The 13,098-nt window shown below is 46.9% G+C and overlaps 1 long non-coding RNA gene across 1 annotated transcript in view; it reads right to left on the bottom strand.

Annotated features, from left to right (window-relative positions):
- Nucleotides 1-572: 572 nt before the first annotated feature.
- LOC134516478 (uncharacterized) overlaps nucleotides 573-13,098 on the bottom strand; it is a 28,030-nt gene continuing 15,504 nt past the window's right edge. Inside the window, exon 5 of the long non-coding RNA XR_010071330.1 lies at nucleotides 573-1,249. This is a non-coding gene — a long non-coding RNA (uncharacterized LOC134516478). The remainder of the gene's footprint in view (nucleotides 1,250-13,098) is intronic.

The following is a 13,098-nucleotide window of genomic DNA, read 5'->3' as shown; positions in this document are numbered from 1 at the left end:
TCAAACTTCACTATATTAATTAAAGAAAAGGAACTAGAGCCTCCAGAGTGGACTAGTGAGTCCTGGCTGCCACCAAACACAGCCCAGCACAATCACTGCTGCTCAGTGGCTGGGGCCTGTTCCCAACAAAACTGTATGGCACCCTCAAAAACAAGAGACCTGAATTTTGATTTTTCAGTGACCTGAAAAAGAAGCCTGAATTTTGATATGTAGGCAAAACACCCCAGCAGTTAGGTCACTATTTAGATCATGAATTTCTTTTTTTCCCACAAGGCAGAGGCAGCATGGCAGCACATGTGTATTCTCCCTGGCTGAAGCGAGAAACAGAGTTAGGAGCTAAGAAATTAATAGATGAGTACGACGGGGGAAAAGAGCAACAATTTGAAGTTCAGACTTAAAGTTTAATGTTAAATAAAAATTATTGAAGTTGGTTAAGCCAAACTTAAGTCTTTACTTACTATTATTTTATTTATTATCATATATTGTATAGTGCATATTATTTATTATATTATATTATATACAATATTTTGTATATTATATATTATTGTGTATTACTTATTATTATTATTTTACTTCAGGATATGTAAACACTTCCCAATTTCTTTTCCTATTCGATCCCCCATTCATTCTATCTATTTTGAAGTTATTTAATATTACAGCGATGTTCAAAGGGCAATCGTACAACAGATCGATTTGAAAGAGGGATTTCAATCTCTGCTCCGGGCAATAGCAGCCGGTGGTGCCTGGAGTACCTGGTGGTGGTAACAGCAGTGCTGGCTGCAGGCTCTTAGCAGTGGTGACAATGTGTGACACCGAGGGTTCTCGTGCTGGTGGCAAGCGTTTCGTGCACTTTAAACCAGACGGAGCTGCCAGGGCCCCTCGCTGCCCTCCTGCGCTCTCTTTGCTTCTCCCTGGAGAGCTCAGCGCTGGCTCGTGCTGGCTGGCACACACCGCTTTTGTGTAAAAAGGGCAACAGGTGGCCACGCTGACCCGAAGGTCACGGAGGAGCCCCTCCCTGCTGCCTGGCACCTCGGTGGCCTGGGGACGAAAACTGCATTCGCATTCCCATCCCACCTGCAAGCGGGTACCCTTGCAGTCACACTTCCCATTCCCATTATATGAGGATTTGCTGACAGAACTTCAAAAAACCACGCGTTTCGGGCAAAACCACTTTTTTTTAAACTCTTATTTGCCTGAAGTGACCGCGGAGAATGAGGACCCAGGGGTGTCAGTGTGGAGCGCCGAGTACCTTTAAAAAAAAAAAAGGCAAGATTAAAATAGACTTGCAGCTGAAATTACTAAGGGTTGAAACATACGATTTGGCACAAATCCTTGAGGAATGCAGCAGATATCAGTTTGGCTCGACTGAGTTAATGACAAGCTGAAAATTATCTAATAAGCCCAGACCAGGAAGTATTTGCTTACTCGGTTTTGTGCTTCGGTTACTAACTGCACACCTACCAGGTTAAATACAGGTGCTGCTCTTTTCGCTAAACCCACGCTCTCTTAGAGGGAAACCACAAACTTCACAATTGTTTAGCAAATCTCAAAAGCGGTAAGAAGTTCAGCATCCTATACTTCCCCTTCAGGTTTTGACGTTAAAAAAAAAAAAATAATAAATTGCATGTGTGCGGGTTGCGTGGGCTCTTTCCCATTACAAGCGTGCCAATGCAAGCTTCCCTCCGCTCTCTTTGACTAACGCACCTCACCAGGCAATATAAGGTAACCTTTAGTTAACAATTTAGAGACTAGCTGGTAACAAATTAGAAAATTTAGAAATTTATGATTAGCGGTTCACAAAAAAAGGAAGGAAAAAAAAAATAATCCAAGCGCATGTAACCTTTCCAGAAAGTGGGATAATATTTTTTCCCATCATGGCAACTGCTTTATCACCTGTGATGGCCCAGCTCCGCTCTGCCGTCAGCTGGCCTCTGAGGTCCCCAGCCCCGGGAGCATGATCCCCGTGTTCTGCACCCCCTTTGGAAAGACAGCAACATTACACCAGGTGCATCCTGTAGCAAACACCCTCTTACGAAGCACAGGCTCATCTTGAACCGTCGGTGGTAACTGCTGAATCTGAAAAATATCTTTTAGCTTTGTGAAAACATGAGTTCATTCATTTTCCTTTGATAGACTCTGCATTCTCTTTTTGCTTTCAAAGGCTGATCGAATGCAACTGCCTCTCGACTGTTATCTACCCCATAGGCACAGAAAAAAAACCCTTTCAATATATCAAGCCTGGAGCAGCCACTGTCACAAAGTACGCTGAGTTATCAGAAATCTTGCTTTCACGGGGACAAAAGGACCTTTATCAGGTTCCCAGAAAGCGGCAGAGGGCATGGCTTTGCCCCGTGCAGAAGGACTTTTCCCTCCCATGGGAAGGTCTGAGCTTGCCTAGAATGCCACGAAAACTCGTCGGCGCCCAGCAGCATCGTGCGGATATTCAGAACACAAATTCAAAGCTCCATCATCCTAAACCTCAGGAAAATCTACCCGACTAAAGCACGCCAACTGATGTCTCCTGAAATCTGTTATCACCTACAGTAGCGTAGGGTGGCCAACCACGAGGACGTTTCTGACAGCTTAATTTGATAAGAGTTGCGAAATGGAAATACAAAAGGGGCAGGGGGGAGGTACACAGAGATCATCGTCAACGTTTTTCAACCAAGCCATATACAGTAATGGTCTCCTCCTCCTTATAACTATAGTAACTAATAAGCCAGCACTCAATTTTTACCAGTCCTTCAGCGTGATCCAACACATAGCCTCATTCGACTTCTTTTGGAGTTGATGAAAATCTTTCCCCTAGCTTCAACAGAATCTAGATTAGGATATTAATAATTCACAGCGGGTGCAGTGTACTGCCTAGAAGATCTATTGCTGCTCAGTGAATTTTTATCTACAGTAAGATGGCACTGGTTTTCCACACTGCCCTTGCTACAATCAGATTTTAGATACATGTATAGCTTAAGAACGTGTATTTCTTAAAATGCACATTCTCCAGCAAGTAAAAAATTCCCTTCAGCGTCCATAAAGGATTCCCCTAGAGTTTTGCCCAAAGCAAATGGGTTTTGACCAAAGCGCCTCTGACAATTTTAAAAACTTCAAGTATCCATGCAGTTAAAAAAAAACTTGTCAAGAAAGAACCACGATCGAGCTTTTCCACGGAGAGAGCACGTGGCGCGTTGGCAGAGCAGCAGCACCCTCCCGGCAAGCGGGGACTTCTCTGCGGGACGTGCAAATACGAAAGAGCCTCCTCCCCAGACTGCGGTTGTGTTGTGCCTCTGGTTAGAAGAACAGCAGTCGAAATCTTGAGAAGCAGAACGCTAGATGTGTTGTTGGTTTTGGTTTTTTTGGGGGGGGAGGGCCTTGTTTTTCACTCATTTGAGACCACAACTGTAAAAGTAATTAGTTCTTTATCCCGAAGGAATAAAAAAGTAAAACAAATTCAAAGTGAAAGGTCAAAAATACTGTTTCGGATTTATAGGAAGCTACTTGTATCTTTCAGATAACACTCCAGTTTTAAGATTTGTGTAAAATCATTTACAAGTGACTCCCAGTCCAATGGAGACAAGTTAACTTCTGGTGGTGTGGGACTCTCAGGTTAGTCTGGCTCTCTCAGCCCTATTTCCACTGAAATCCAGGACAAGATTCCCCTGGCTTTCCATATGGTAAGGTCTGGAAGGCCGTCTCCAACTTGTTTAACGTTTCCTCTTTGAAACAGGAACTCCAAATCCAGACCTAAATCCCTAATTAAAAAAAAAGGAAAAAAAAAAAAGGGTTCATTCTTCTTCCTCAGACACCCCCAAGGTACGCTTGCTCCTTCTTCCAGTAACTTTCCGGCACAAATGGGTTCCAACTTCTCAGTTAGGGAAAGTGTGGGGGTTTTTTACTAAAACCTGGTATTAGGATCCTTGTTTTTTCTTGCGAAGTGGGAAGAGCGCCAAGAGTGAGCAGACGTGGTCAGTGGGAAGAACCAGGGGGGATTTGCAGCCCTGGTAAATCCCCCTTTCTTCCCCAGGAGCCGCATTTCTGTCCTGCTTCCTTCCATGCAGAAAAAACTGATTCTTTTCCAAAGCAAGCAAACAAATGGGTTTTATTTCAATCCTTCGGGTCATAGAAAAGCACTTGCTTGGGATAGATTAGTCACGATTTGTAATTCTCTTTCCTGTTTGCAAGTATTAGAAATAAGTCTAGAACACACACGCCGTGTTTCAGCATGGTTATGAAACATTCATTTTCAACATGATGCTATCTTGTAGACTTTCATTTTCCTTTATCCGTTTTATTCATACGCAGTCTGCGTGCGTACATTTGAAGTAGACTTGTCCAGAAAACTACATGCATTTAATAATATTAGACTTGCTGATAGGACACAGGGTAACGGTTTCAAGCTGAAAGAGGGGAGATTTAGGTTGGATATCAGGAGAAATTCTTTGCTGTGAGGGTGGTGAGCCCCTGGCCCAGGTTGCCCAGAGAAGCTGTGGCTGCCCCATCCCTGGAGGGGTTCAAGGCCAGGCTGGACGGGGCTTGGAGCAACCTGGGCTGGTGGGAAGTGTCCCTGCCCAGGGCAGGGGGGTGGAAATGGATGGTCTTTAAGGTCCCTTCCAACTTAAACCATTCTGCTATGATTCTATGCTACAAATTTCGCAAGCCACAGGAATACAGAAAAAAAAAAGAAGCGTTCAACCAATATCCAGGTTTGTCAAGGGACTGACAAAGTGGGGAATATTCTCGTTTATATGTACAGCACCTGGAAGTACATAGTGCAGATGAAATTCAGAAAGATTGTGGAGAGATGTTTAATCAAAAGATCTTTGCACAACTGATAAGCATGCGATCGCTATCTTACCCTGACTGAAGGGGCTTGCAAATAAGTACAGGATGTAGTGACTACACACCTTATCAGTATTTTAACATCATAACTAAAGCACCAGGCATCTAATGGTATATCTATCCTAAATTTCATCAGGCTACTTGTCCTGATAACATCCAGAGTGTTTTCCAGGTAAAGTCAATAGCAGCAGCAAAATCTTTGGACTGTGGATAGGAAGGAGATATTGTCACAGTAAACCCATTACTTGATGAAAATCTGTTCTAATATCTTAATCGTGACTTCCTAACTTGTTTTTTGTCCCAGCGAGAGTCTCCGTATTGACAGCCCGCATGCTGTTGTCACACCACGACCACGTTTTCCAGGAGGAGCCCTTTCCTCCACTGCTACCCCAGCACGGTTATTCCACATCTCCCACACCAGGAACGCGGGCCAGTCTTGGCATCAACATTTATTCTATAGCATTAGAAATGATCAGTCTTACACAGGCTGCGTATCACATTGGTAAATTGTGGGCCAAGTTGAAAGATGCAGCGTTTAAAACAACATTTATCTGAGGCTCCGGTAGGGGACTACGGTATGTAACCAGGAACAGGCTGGAGCTGACACACGTACCACTGGGTTATCCAAATCCCAGGCTGAATAAAAAGAGCAAGCCAGCAAAGACTTCTGAGACCAGAATCACCGGGTTACTTATAACCCTCCATATACTCCTCTTCTCTCTCTGCAGCAGGGTCCCCCCGAGAGCTACTGTCACATCTGGACTGGGAATCGCTCCCAATTTGGCTCTCAGGAGCATGGCTGCGAGCCAGGAGAGATAAATCAGAAATGAAAACCTTCATGAGCAGCTGTCGGGTTAAGCAAGGTTATAAGGAAAGTAAACCAAGGAACTTTCCGCAAGCTGGGGTGGGGGGGGGGAAACCAAATCATCATTCTCGTGACAAAGCCCCCAGCCTGCGCCTTGGGTACAAAATCCCAACCCAGAGACATCTTCCAGAGCCTTTCCATTTGGTTCGCCCAGGAACCGCAGGCAGCTCACGTGCATCTGCACGTGGTGCAGCAAAATAAAGGAAGCACGGGTAGAAACTGGGTAAAAACCACCCAAATGAACAAGCGCTACAGAGAGATCTCCATGCTAGTGCTCTCAGTGGTACAAGACAATTAGGTAATTGGCAAGATTAGCCCAGGGCTGACTCAACTAGACAAATGATTCCAGATGGCTTTGAACAGCTGATTATCCAGCATCCTTGCGTAGAAAGAGCATGACCTGAGAAGCCCAAAGAACGCGGCTCCCTCTCTGCGGTCACTAGGAGCTGGAGAGGCTCAGCCTTCAGTGGCCATTTATCTCCTTGTCACAGCAGGAGAGGACACAGTGCCGCTCTTCAGACACTCCCTGTGCCCCAGACCGTGCTTTAGCTTTATTTCCCCCCCAATATGGCAGATCCAAGACTCCTCATAGTGAGCAGCACTCAGCATGGATCACCTGCAAGGGAACAGCAGCACATGAGCGACGGGCAAACGCTTGCCTTCACTTTGAGTTCCACTGCATGACCGTAGAGGGCTGTTCGGTACCATTTGGGGCAAATAGAAGGTGGGAAGTTGGTTAGTGCTATCCCTACTGTCATGCAGAAAGGGAAAAGCAGAGGCGTCTCCAACTCCAGGGAATTCTTCCAACATTTTCTACACTCTGCAGCATCCCACACCTTCAGGTGTAGTCCAAGGCCAAATATTGTATGTCAGTTAATTTGGCTTCTTCAAGAAAGCAGGCAGTTTTCTTCTCAAAAAGCCTGCAAGCTTCATTTATGTGAAGATAGACTAAACTTCTCCTTTAACCTTTAAGTTCTGGAAGAGATTAGGATCAATGAATGTTCTTTTCAGCCATCTTCTCTTCTACATAATGAGTTGAGCCCAAAGCGAAGCTCAATCACCCCCAGGCCTCCAAAGTTGTTCGAAGTCACACTGACCCTTTGCCGCAACAGGGTGCTCTTCCCTAACCCCCGACCCAGATTCACTTAAACAGCAACTTGAATTTTGAAACCTCATACCCTCACAAGCACCCTGCGCTGCTTGCACACACCACCGCTTGAAAGACCAAGCGTCTGAGCGGTATTTTGATGGAAATGCTGTAATATTAGCTCACCTGGATATTTCTATTTTCCTGCCTTCTGCTCCTCACATCTGTGTGTGGAAGGTCACATTCAGGCAGTACATCCAAACCCAGCATCAACTTCCATTAGACGATACAAGGCTCAACGACCGCTGGGCTCACAAGGTTTGCTGGCAAGCTTCCTTATGCCTTTTCTACGCTCCTACCAGTTGTGCTACCATTTTCCAGGGAACGCACTTCCATTTTCAATAGGAAATAACTAGTGCAAAGCATCTACAGATAGGAGGTTGATGAATTTTGGGTATAATATTGATATCTGTATCTCAAAAATCTACAGTCTTTTACCATCAAAGCAATTTACAAACACCAGTAACAAACCCTCAGTGAGACAGGAGTGGGTACTATAGTGCTAGGCTGGACCTGAAGACAGATGGCCCCAGATACCTCCCGACTGATAGGAAGGGCTGTTCTGACAAGTGCTACATTTAAGCAAACCATCAACGATCTTAACAGTTATTTAGGACCTCCTTTTTATGGTAGGGCCCAATGGGTTAAAATGCAAGCCTGGATTTTACGGTGAAGGCTTTATCATTTTAAGCAAAACAAAAAACTCAAGCACGCAGAAAGGAGAGCCCTTGGTGCTTGGGAGAGATGGACCAGATAAAAAGCAAGGCCGATTTTCAGCCAGTTGTGGCATTTCAACAGTGGCAGGGCACTCGACCACTATCCCTTGGGGGAGACAGCCCTCCAAAACCATAAAAACCGAGAGGGAATACCCACAAGGCGATGGGGAACAACGTTTTAAAACACAGTCCATCACACACAATTGGCCAGGGCACAACAGGAGAGGAGAGCACGACTGAAGGCAGTCATAACTACATCTCCAGGGGAGCTCTTAGTCTCCATAGGTAGCAACCACAATGCTGACCTACCCTCTTACCTGGCTCTGTACACAGCAGTCCCTCTCTTACCTCCTGACTAGCCCTGCTAGGAGGAAAAACTCCATGACTACCCAAACAAAATGTTAGCTACGGTAATATGTTGAAAGAAGTCATTCAAGTAGCTCCTACTCCCCTGCATTAGCTTTATCAGCTTATTCAGCGTGGATTGCTGATGCTTCATTTGTATGGTTACCCGCTCGCATCCACACCACACAGGCACGGATGGTGCTTACAGACAGCGGAGCTGAGAACCTGCAAGGCTTACAAAGTAATTTAAAGATGATGTGTTGGAAAGGATTTTTCATTTTTAACCGTGACTGTCTGGTAATTACGTACCTCTTGCTTCCTTTCTCCTTAACACAGGTGGACATAGTGATAGGAAATCCATCAGAGATTTAGCCTCCAACTCTAAACCCACCATGTCCAAGGGCAGCTCTCACATTTCTGCCCTACTGATGGCAGCCATCAAAACCAGACCATCTTCTGGATAAATTCAACAATAGTGGTAAAAGTCCACTGAACCCTTGGCACCTGCCCTCTCTTCTGGGTAAAAATATCTACTCTGTGGTCGGATCAAGGATTTTATATGTTAATAAGTTGGGAAGGGAAAAAGTGCTTAGGGTTAATTTTTTTCCAGGTGGGCTATTCCCTCCCTTTCCTGGCTGGAGAGAGGTACTTAGCGCTGAAAGGTTTGTTTATAGAGCTGATACCTCTTCAGAAAGGATGGAGCAGCCGGGTTCGGAATTCACCACCCCTCTCTGCAGTGGTGTTCCATAGCTTTGCCACTTTACAGCCCTGCTGCTGGGAAGGGCTTCACGCTGGAGCGATCTGATACAGCGAGGGCTTGAGCCACACATTCATCTGTGCTCCTTCTGAAAGCCCAAGAAAAATAGTATTTGTTCAGGTTTATATATGCACCGGCATGTTTGTTCAAGGACGTGTCAAAGAAACAAGGAGTCCTGAGCTGTCCTCTGCGGTACAAAGATATCCTAATACTGCAGCTGCCTTTAAGGAGGAACTCTTTTTGCTTCTGAGAGCTCTTGTGGTGCAAAGTCGGGGTCTGGGGTCTGACTGCATTAAGTTGTGCCACAGCAACCCTGAGACCAAACTGCCCTGACCAGCCTTCAAGCACTCAGATAAACTCGGCTCATTTACCCGAGTGTGGGCGGAAGGGAGAAAGCTTTCAATGCCATCAGGGAAGGACAGACAGAGTAAGAAGCGAAAGACTCCGCTGCACTGCAGTAAGGTCAGAAAAGTTTGGACAAACCTGAAAAATGAGTGCACAGACTCTGTATCTTAAAGCATCGATCACAGTTCTTAAACGGTAACAGAAATAACACCCAGTGCAGAAAACAGGAATTTGGGAGATGGGGCAGTACCTGACCCTTGCACAAATCTCAGCTCTAAAACTTGGTTGCTGACTTAACTGATTATTTGTTTTAAATATGTAGTTTGGCCAACGGTCAGATAGCAGCAGAGAAATAGTCTGACTTTTCCCTCAGACCCGCCGTGCCTGCGAGCACAAGCCAGCCGGCTGTCGAGCCTGCACTCGCCTTTCCAAGCAGGCTCTCCGTCAGCAGAGGGGCTTTCTCTCCCTTACTCCCAGGTGCTACGTTGGGTCAGTGATCACAAACGGCACTTGTACACCTGCTCCTGTCTCCCTCTCTTGTCAAGTATTCATAGAATCACAGGATGGTTAGAGTTGGAAGGCACCTTAAAGAGGTCATGGGCAGGGACACCTCCCACCAGCCCAGGTTGCTCCAAGCCCCGTCCAGCCTGGCCTTGAACCCCTCCAGGGATGGGGCAGCCACAGCTTCTCTGGGCAACCTGGGCCAGGGGCTCACCACCCTCACAGCAAAGAATTTCTTCCTAATATCTCATCTAAATCTCCCCTCTTCCAGTTTAAAACTGTTACCCCTCGTCCTATGGCTCCCCTCCCTGATCCAGAGTCCCTCCCCAGCTTTCCTGGAGCCCCTTTAGGGACTGGAAGGGGCTCGAAGGTCTCCCTGGAGCCTTCTCTTCTCCAGGCTGAACCCCCCCAGCTCTCTCAGCCTGTCCCCACAGCAGAGGGGCTCCAGCATCTTCATGGCCTCCTCTGCACTTGCTCCAACAGGTTCATGTCTTTCCTGTGCTGAGGCCCCAGGGCTGGAGGCAGCACTGCAGGTGGGGTCTCCCCATAGCGGAGCAGAGGGGCAGAATCCCCTCCCAGAGCGGGAGAATCACCTCTTCCTTCCTATTCTCTTTTCCCTGCCCTTTATTCCCAAGGCATACCCTCCCTCTCTCCTGGCAGTAGTTTTCCTGCTTGCCCTCCCTCTAAAACTCCAGCCATCTAACCCCAGCACATACCCTAACCTCCCTTCCCACGCCCAGCTCTTCTCCCCAGCACAGGACCAGCACGGTTTACACCCCCCAGCTTCAAGAGGACAACGCACAAACTTGCCATCACCCTTTTTTCCCCTGCTCTAAGCAGCAGACTGGACACACAGAGGGGAGAATAAATACCCAAGTAAAAATGTCTTTTAAACACCTCCAGGGATGGCAACTCCACCACTTCCCTGGGCAGCCTGTTCCAATGCTTGATAACCTCTTCAGTGAAGAAGATTTTCCTCATATCCATCCTAAACCTCCCCTGGCACAACCTGAAGCTGTTTCCTCTTGTCCTATCACTTAATAAGTGGGAGAAGAGACTGACCCCCGCTGGCTACCCCCTCCTTTCAGGGAGTTGCAGAGAGCGAGAAGGTCTCCCCTCAGCCTCCTCTTCTCCAGGCTGAACACCCCCAGCTCCCTCAGCCGCTCCTCACCAGACTTGTGCTCCAGACCCCTCACGTTGCCCTTCTCTGGACACGCTCCAGCACCTCAGTGTCTTTTTTTTGGTGGTGAGGGTCCCAAACTGGCCACAGCACTTGAGGTGGGGCCTCACCAGTGCCGAGTACAGGGGGACGGTCACTGCCCCAGTCCTGCTGGCCACACTATTGCTGATACAGGCCAGGATGCTGTTGGCCTTCTTGGCCACCTGGGCACACTCTGGCTCATATTCAGCCGGCTGTCGACCAGCACCCCCAGTATTTTTTCCACCAGGCAGCTCTCCAGCAGCTCTGCCCCAAGCCTGTAGTGTTCATGGGGTTGTTGTGACCCAAGTGCAGGACCCGGCACTTGGCCTTGTTGAACCTCACACCATTGGCCTTGGCCCATCGATCCAACCTGTCCAGATCCCTCTGTAGAGCCTTCCTACCCTCCAGCAGATCAACACTCCCGCCCAACTTGGTGTCATCTGAGAACTTACTAAGGGTGCACTCGATCCCCTTGTCCAGGTCATTGATAAAGATATTAAGAGAACTGGCCCCAGTGCTGAGCCCTGCATGGTGCAATGGATCACCAGCCTCTTACGCATGTGATGCAGTAAGAGAGAAGAGGAAGTCCTGACCCATTCTGTGTCAGCACAAGTGTCTGGTGTGTTAAGAAACTTCCTGGGGGCTGTGCAGCCAGCCAGCTGTGGTCAATGTAAGCCCGCAAATCCTGATGGCTTGAAACTGAAAGGAGACAATTTCACTTTTCACAATTTCACTCCTTGTATGCATTGGTTCTCTGATGACTACTTCCTACCCCGAGCACTGTTCAGAGAGAAACTGAGTATCCAGCTACATCAGCCAGCGGCTACGCAGGGAAAGCTCTGGCATGGAGCCCTTGCAAGGCTTGAATGGGGAATGGAGAGCTAGGAACAAGTACTTGTGAGGACACCAGCCTCCTATCACTCCAATAAACGCTCTCTGAGATCTTACTTTTCAGGTAATGTGTCACATTAGACCGAAGCCCTGCAGTGTGTCAAATGTCTTCTGCAGAGATTTCGTCTGATCTCCTTTTGCTGCCAGGGTAGTTTTGAAAAAAGATTCGATCTTCATCTAACCTGAAGTGTAGTCATTCAGATCTCTTCCCCTCAAAGCAGAGAGGAAGGAGGGCAATACCACGGGAGCTTAAAAGCCTCCACTCTGGCAGAAAGACAGTTTCCCACAGTGCAGGTACTGCCTGCAGGTATGTCTCTCTTCCCAGCATCTCCTCCAGGTCTAAGACGGGAGGTGGTGGGGCTATAAACAAACCACGGACAACTTTACAGGGTGCCCAGAGGGCAAGCTGGTGTGTGACTGAGGAGAGGCTGGTACAACTGAGCCAGCCTTTCAAGAACTCCCTTTGAAGTTGAATATATCTTATTTCCAATCATTAAAGAAGTCAATTCCTGTTTTCTTACAGAAAAGACTGTAATCGTCTCCTACTGCTCGGTCAACGTCCTTTTTTCTTTCACAACCACATTTCCTAATTTCCTTCCAGATCTACACAGAACCAACCACAAGACACATCTTTGATTACATCAAAAGCACATCTCCTTTAACAATGCAAATCTTTCCTCCTATTTCACGGTGTTATCGTCACTAGAAGAAAAGTCACAGTTTCAGCCTTACCCTCCCGAGGTCAATTTTTCTGCTGACACATACCCAGACCAAACCAGGCCCGCTCCCAACTAAGTCACAGTGATGCTGACTCCTTTAGGTTTCTGAAACTGTCCCGGGATTTGGCCCGCAGTGGCATTGCCCAGCCACCTCAAATCTCAGAGCAGCGTTATCTCCATTTCACAGATTGAGAAAGAAGGGCAAAGAGAAGCGTGCTGATTTGCCCACACAGCAAAAAGAATACCAAGAATAAGAGCAAAACCCCGAAATATTTCTGCCTCTATGCCTACTAGTAAGACTTCAATGAAAAGTGGCAAGATAAAAGTACATATTTGTTCTCTGTTACTGCAGTGCCCACTCATTCGAGAATAAGCTTGAAAATCAAAGGATCTTTACTTCTATTTCAAATTAAACAGATCAGATCTATGTTGCAAAACTTCTCTGGTGTAATTCAGGGAAAGGTGGCAAAAGATACAATCTCATATCAAGATAGTTTGGCAAGGATCCCTGGTGTCAACACAGCGACACTGGAAAGAGCTGGCATGGTTTATTGCACCCAGAAAAATAAGGAGTCTTGCCATGTCCACGCTGGTTGGTAGGCGCCATGGCAAAGCACTCTTTCCCCAGACTTGGCTGTGCTGCTCCACTCGGGATGGACTGCTGCAGCTGATATTTGCGTAACTCCCGCTGGTGCTAAAGTCACTTCTTGAGTACTAGCTAAAACAAAACCAACCCAAACCACCTACCCATTGTCTGTACTTTCTCTTTTGCACG

The sequence above is a fragment of the Chroicocephalus ridibundus genome, chromosome 5, assembly GCF_963924245.1.
Source record: "Chroicocephalus ridibundus chromosome 5, bChrRid1.1, whole genome shotgun sequence".
Taxonomy (NCBI): Eukaryota; Metazoa; Chordata; class Aves; order Charadriiformes; family Laridae; genus Chroicocephalus; species Chroicocephalus ridibundus.
Note: the sequence above shows the minus strand (reverse complement) of the source record. Positions and strands in the feature narration are given on the sequence as shown.